Genomic DNA, 8,146 nt, shown 5'->3' with positions numbered 1-8,146 from the left:
TGTATTATTGTTATTTATAATTTGTACAACTAACCTCTTTGTGGTTCGACCCTGGTCTTGCCGGGTTATTTATTACTTCGACACTCCTACACTTGGGAGAAGACTTTAATCTTTTAGTCATGTCACTAGGTGAATTAGAAAAAAATGTTTCATCTATTCTCAAATAGTATTGAATGAGAAATCCTTAGCCAAAATGAAATGAGATTTGAAAAGAGTTTCAAATCTTATTTAAACGATCAATGATTATTATGTAAGAACAAATATGATTTAACATGATAAACATACTCTGTGCTTAAATGCTAAATTATAATATTATTGACGAAAGGATATTAATTACACAACATGATAAACATACTCTGTGCTTAAATGTTAAATTATAATATTATTGATGAAAGGATATTAATTACATGGAGAAATCGGTCACTGAAAGGTTAAGTCAAACCAATAATGACTCCTACCAGAAAATCTATGAATACAAAAGAACTCATTGACAGAAATATTTCGTTGGTATTTTGGCATGGTATTTACCGATTGAATTATTCCTATCGTCGTTTCTTTCAGTATTTACTGACAAAAAATTTATGTCGGTAAATATCGAGGGAATCCTAATCGGAATAAAAGGATTTAAAAAAAAACAAAAAGCACGATGAAGTGTAATATTTTATGGACACTTTTACCAATGTAATTACAGTTGGATTCAAACAGAAAAAGCTGTATAGTGATGTGTCACTTATACCAACAAATTTGTCAAGGGATTGATAGATAGAAACATTCTGTTGATAATTTCATCAGTTATAGTTAATATATGACCTGATCGACCCTCTCCTCCCCCATTTCTCATTCTTACCCTCTGCAACTAAACAAGCCCCCCAAATCTGCAACTAACAACCCCCCTCTCCCCCCTACATCACCCCCTATCTCAATATAACTCATCCTTCCTCGATTTGTCCAGTCACAACAACATTTTTATTGTTATTTTTTTATTTTAAGTAAGTAAATCAATCATTTTTAAAATTTGAATATAATTTTGAAATGTCAATTTTTTTAATTTTATATTTTTGTAGTATATGTATTTTGTTTGGGAGTTTACTTGTTTTAAGTTTTTCCTTTAATAAACTTGTTGTATGGATACATGATTTTATACATGTTATGGTTTGTTTTAGATTTTCTAAAATCATATTTGTTTGTAAATTAGTGAAACTTATGTCGAATTACCTACTTAGGTGTGTTGTGATGATATAAATAGTGACTTGTTTAACGAGTTCATTTTATATTTTGTTAATTTTATTGCTGAGTTGTAATTTTTGTAAATTAATGTGTACAAATTTATATATACATAAATAATTAATAATGAATTAAGAGAAGTATGAAAGTACGTTGATTATTTACTTAACATGGTTAATTAATACATATTGTTGTTATCATTATTTGATACATATAGGTCCAATATAAGTCATGGATGTATAGGATTCACCCCAAGGATTGTGGAGGATGAATAACTGTAATGAGATTCAGGGTTTTATTAAATACGTAACATCTATTTCGAGAAATATTAATGGAGGCGGTATTAGGTGCCCATGCAGGAGGTGTCAAAATAAAATGTTTCTCCATTCAGATGTTGTAACAATGCATCTTCTATACAAAGAGTTTATAGAGGAATACCTGTGTTGGTATGCACCTAGAGAACCATTTGTTCCTCACAAGACCATGACAGAAAGGATGGTTGGGTCAACTTCTAGTGCTAGCTACGTGCATGGAGTTGAAATTGACAACAATAATCCTTATAAGACTATGGTTATAGATGCGATAAGAATGAATCAGGGAGACTATGGTTATAGATGCGATAAGAATGAGTCAGGGTCATACTGGTCAATGTCCAATCATAGATGAAAAATCTAATATAGATATGACCATGTTTTTTGATCTTTTGAAAGATTTTGACCATTCATTATGCGATGATTGCATAAATCACAGTAAATTATTAGTTATTGCACAAGTGTTTACCATCAAGTCGGATTATGGGTTGAGTGAGGTCTGTTATGATATATAATTATTAAATAGGCGAGAAACATTCTACCTAAAAGGAACATGCTGAAAGAGAACTTTTATGCTTCTAAGTCCATAATGAAACACCTCGGTCTAGGATACTAGAAAATTAACATGTGTCAAAACTTCTGCATGCTGACTGAGTACAGGACATATAAGCATTCCCATTATAAGCCCAGAACTGGTAGGGAAAAGACTCTTATAGCACATAAAAGAACTTAGATACTTCCCAATCACATCTAGACTATAAAGGTTATTTATGTCACCAAAGACTACTGAGCATATAACATGACACCAATCACATGATATAGTTGATAGAGTAATGGTGTACCTTTCCAATGGTGGAGCATGGAAACACTTTAACAATGTACATCCTCACTTTTCAGCTGAATCAAGGAATGTTTGTCTTGGGCTCTGTACAGGCAGATTCAATCCATTTAGGTCATTTGCTACTCTTTATTCTTGTTAGCCTATTATACTAATGGTTTATAACTTGCAACCAGAGATCTATATGAGGTCAAAGTTCATATTTTTATCTATGATCGCACCCGATCCTAATAGTCCAAGCCGGAATATAGATATTTATCTTCAATCGTTGATTGATGAATGGATGCAGTTGTGGTCTTTCAATGCGTTGAGGTATGATGTATCAACGAAACATAATTTTCTTATGAGGACAACTTTGATGTGGACTATCAATGATTTCCTAGCTTATGGAATGGTTTATGGTTGGAGCACGCATGGAAAACTAACATGTCCATACTAGGTAAACAAAGTTTCCTGGTTTTGGTTTGACCCACAACTAGGTAAAACAAAGTATTTTCTAAGAGCATCCTTATTGGAAGACCAATCTTCCCCGTCATAACCTTAACATCGTACACAAGAAAAGAACGTGTTTGAGAACATTTTCAACACAATCTCCCCGTCATAACCTTAACATCGTACACAACAAAAGAACGTGTTTGAAAACATTTTCAACACAATCATGGACGTAAGGGGGAAGACAAAGGACAACATCAAGGCTAAAATGGATATAACGTTGTTTTGTCACTGTAAAAATATGGAGTTGGTTTATGTTGGGACACGGGTCACAAAGCCCAAAGAAAGCTTCACCTCAGATAAGAATGCACAACTATTGTTGTACCAATTGCTGAAGAGTTTGTGTTTTTTCAATGACATGTCTCGAACACATCAATGTTGGTTAATTTAGAGGATTGTAGATTATATGGAATGAAGAGCCATGACGGCCATGTGTTTATACAAACACTCATTCCATTAGCTTATCGTGATTTATTGCCAAAAGGGATATGAGATGCACTCATGAAGATCGGTCATTTTTTTAGAGATATATATATTGCAACAAGTTGCAAACATAGCACATTGAGAGGCTTGAAAAAATATTGTCGAGAAAATATGCAAACTTGAGATGATATTCCCTCCATCCTTTTTTGACTCTATAGAGCATCTACCCATACATTTATCGTATGAGGAAAAAGTTAGAGGCCTAGTTTAGTATAAATGGATGTATCCATTTGAGAGGTTAAAGATTACATGTGCAATGTAATCTTCAATATTATTTTCATTATTTTTGTTAATTGAAAATATTCATTTTATTCCATGCAGGTACTTGATCAACCTTAAGAAAAAGGTAAAAAACAAGATGCATATTGAGTTATTAATATGTGAGGCTTATATTGTTGATGAGATCTTAACCTTTATCTCGTACTATTTCGAGCCTCATTTAAGAATAAGAATCAATCGCATACCAAGGCATGACGATGGTGGTGAAGTGTCTTCGAGTGGAAACTTGTCAGTATTCTCTAATTCTGGAAGACCCACACCTAAAAATGTTGTCAGGGGAAGATATTTGTCAGAAATAGAATTCAGACAAGCATATAATTATGTGTTGTTTAACTGCGATGAACTAAGACCTTTTATTTAATAAGTATACTACTTAAACTTTGTTATTAATGAACTATTTCTCTCATGTAATATCACAAACTCATACATTGTTGAATACCTTACAGGCAACATCATCAATATTTACTGTCTAATAACTCACAGTTAATCGAATCTCAAATCTTTCAATTACAAAATGAACAATTTGTGACATGGTTCAGAACATATATAAGTTCTATCACAAACTCATTATATACCAGGATACTTAATTTCATTACATAATTCTCGATCATTATTCATTATTGTATTTGATATACCAGGTTTATAAAATGAGAAGGAATGTTAGCGCTACATTGTCTCTATTAAGTCTGGGTCCTAAAAGAAAAGTGAAGTGTTACAACAGGTATTTTCTTAATGGGTATATGTTTCATACTGAAGAATATGGGAAGGGTAAAAAGACATATAATAATGAGGTTCGTGTTAATGGATCGACTTCTAATGAGTTTGAAATTAGATGACATCAACCTTTTCGTCGTGTCACATGACACCACTGATATTTTTATTCAAATGCTATTGGCATGACACCACTGACAAAGGAATTAGAGTAGATCTCCATCATGGTTTGGTCAAAATTAACTAAAAAACCTAAACTCCACAATGTCAACGATGTCTTTCTTTTCACCAAGCAATGCCAATAAGTTTATTACACATGCACCCCTTCCTTTAGAAAGGATTGTTTAAGAGTTGATTGGTTATCCATATTGAAAACCAAACTCAGGGGTCTTGTTGAGGTTGTTTAGGATGAGAACCATGACTCAAATGTTAGAGATGATGTTTTTCAAGTAAGGGAGTTGGTTGAACCATATCGAGATGCTCCATCGATTGACATGGAAGAAAATTCAAATTTTCACATCTTTAATAATATTTTTGTTGATGTTGATGTTGATGTTGATGAATTGAATGTTGTTCTAAACTTTAGTGAACAAGCATAAGTCGATGAAGATGATGATAACAATGATATCAATGTAAAAGATTGTGTTGGAGTTGACAACGAGTCAATTGAAGAAGAAGAAGACAATTCTAACTAACTATGAAAACATGAAAGTACTGTAACACCACAAACGATAATGTAATATATAGTTATCAATGAAATTCTCAACAAAGATTTATTTATTTTATAATTTGTTATGTGAACTGATATTATTGTATTGTGCGTGCAGCTTCCAATGTAAGCACTTACAGGATGGATAGACAGGGAATGCAAATGCAATTTGTCATTTACTATACACACCATCGAGGGAAACACTGATGATTTAAGTCCGTCGATGTATTCGAGAGGCGAGGGGTATTGTTCCCCTCCCTTAGAACTGTTTATTGTCAACACCACCAAAGGAAACACCAATGGTTTGTGTCCATTGATGTATTCTAGAGGTGAGGGGTACTGTTCTATACTATTCCACACCCTTGGGAAACACCGATGGTTTGTGTCCATCGGTGTATTCTAGAGGCAAAGGGTACTGTTCTGTACTATTCCTCTTCCCTAGGGAACATTGGGGGAAACACATATGGTTTGTGTTTGTCATTGTATTCCAAAGGCAAGAGGTACAATTCCTCTCCCCCTAGAACTGTTCACCATTAACACCACCGAGGGAAACACATATAATTTGTGTTCGTCGGTATATTCTAGAGGCGAGGGGTACTATTTTGTACTATTCTCCTCCTTTAGGGGAACATTGAGGGAAGCACCAATAGTTTGTGTCCATTGATGTATTCTAGAGGTGAGGGGTACTATTTTGCACTATTCCCCTCCCCTGGGGAACATCGAGGGAAACATCGATGGTTTGTGTCCGTCGGTGCATTCCAAAGGCAAGGGGTACCATTCCCTTTCTCATGCTGGTAGCAATTAAAGTGTTGTCAGTTTCTTGAGGGAATTACTGACAAACTGCAAATTCTAACGCACAGGTAATTAATGTATCTCTGACTGTGTACTGTTTATAATTTTTTTACTAACAAAATCATGAACGAACCGCCAAAAATCTGGAGGGTTTTTTTTTAAAATTTTAGTGCGAAATGAAAATTTCAAGGTAAATGTACTAAGGGAATCACCGATAGACTAATTAAAAATAATATTATTTAATAGTTCATCAGTAAAAATGCAATATAAAACCCAGCGAGACACTGGAAGGTCATTTTTTTTTTCTTCACTCTCTCAATTTTCTCTATTCTCAAACTCTCACTCTCTTAATCCTCTCTTGTTTCAAGTCTTCTCAAGTAGAATTAACAGGTATATATGATGAATCTTTTGATATATTTTCTTCTTATTTTTTTTGGTTTATTAACAATGTATTTTTTTTTTATCACACGTAGATAAACTCTAAAATTAAGCGCACCATTAAGGTAAGCATTTTCCATTCCTAAAGCTTATATTTGTTTTTTTTTTGTCTCCTTTACATATTGTTTTAATGAGTTTCTTGAATTTTAATAGTTATTGTTAAATTTGTGATATAAATGTTCATTGAATATATAAGATTATTATTTTTTAATTCTATTTTATTGTTTACATTGCAATAATGTTTTATTGTGTTTGTTGAATTTTAATAGTTATTGTCAAATTTGTAGTATAAATGTTAGTTGAATATATTGGATTAAATTTAATTACAAAGAATTCTTGTCAATTCAGGATTAAAAACATTATCATGTTGAAAATGAGATGAAATTGAATAATCCAAAATTTTTGGTAGAAATAAATTAAAATCAACTAGTTCGTACAATTCGGTAGTGAAAACTGATTCGCTACAGACAAAAACAATTCGGCAGCGAAAACTAATTAGTTGCTGACACCACAAGTTGGCAGCAAAAACAAATTCGCTGTTGACAACACAATTTGGCAGCGAAAACTGATTTGCTATGAACAACACAATTTAGCAGCAAAAACTGATTCCTGATCCATAACACAATTTGACAGCGAAAACGAATTCGTTGCAGACAACTTAATTCGGCAGCAAAAACTGAATTGCTGTTGAAACCATAATTCAAAAGCAAAAACTCACTCGCTACAGATAACATAATTTTGCAGCGAAAACTAATTTGCTGTGGACAACACAATTTCGCAACGAAAACATATTAGCTGCAGACAACACAATTCGGTAGCGAAAGCTGATTCGCTGCAGACAACACAATTTGGCAATGAAAACTGATTCCCTACCAACGACACAATTTGGTAGCAAAAAGGGATTCACTGCAGACACAAAAATTCAGTAGTGAAAACTGATTCGCTGTTGACAACATAATACGGTTGCGAAAACTAATTTGCTGTAGACACCTTAATTCGACAACGATAATGGATTTGGTGCAAACAATTCAATTCGATAGAGAAAAATGATTCACTGTTGAAGCATGAATTCAGCAGCGAAAACATATTCATTACAGATAACACAATTCGATAGTGAAAATTGATTGACTCTTGAAAAAAGAATTCTGCAGTGAAAAGTGATTCGCTACTGACAACATAATTCGACAACAAAAACGAATTCATTGTAGACAAAAAAAATTTAGCATCGAAAATAGATTTGTTGTTGATGATTAGTACTTAAAAGTACATTTTTATTAAGATTTTATATCATCATTTTACACTTGAAGTATTAATAACTCCTTAACTAAAACATGTTTTATAATAACATATCTAATAATGTAAGATACCTTTAATTTATAGTAAATGTTCATCTTAAATGCAGGCCTATCACATAAATGAAAGGATTAATTGATGAGTTTAAGTACTGAAATTGAAAGGACAAAGAGATGGCCAAACTTAGAAAAGAGATACTGGTGCAGTCCAAACTGAAACACTATTCGGTAATTGGGTCATAACTGGAGCTGTAGATCTTGGATTTAGGTCTACTTTATATGGATGGAAAGTTAAGACATAGGCCTACAATTTGCATGGGAGTCCAAGATTTAAAAAGGTTGTTTTCAAGTTCAAATTATAGCAATAACAAAGAAGTCTGAATCTATCCTACAACCCAGACACTGCATAATGTTAGTTTGAATCTATCCTACAACCCAGACACTGTATAATGTCCAACCCATATCTTGAGTTTTTGAAGTCCAAATGACCTCAATTGTTTTTTCTTGGAAATCTGAGACAATTTTCTAGAATTTTCATGAGTAAGAGACAATTTTCTAGAACTTTCATGAGTAAAAG

The sequence above is a fragment of the Populus euphratica genome, unplaced genomic scaffold, assembly GCF_000495115.2.
Source record: "Populus euphratica unplaced genomic scaffold, PopEup_1.0 scaffold862.1, whole genome shotgun sequence".
NCBI lineage: Eukaryota > Viridiplantae > Streptophyta > Magnoliopsida > Malpighiales > Salicaceae > Populus > Populus euphratica.
The sequence above is the reverse complement of the archived record's forward strand: the minus strand, read 5'-3'. Positions refer to the sequence as shown.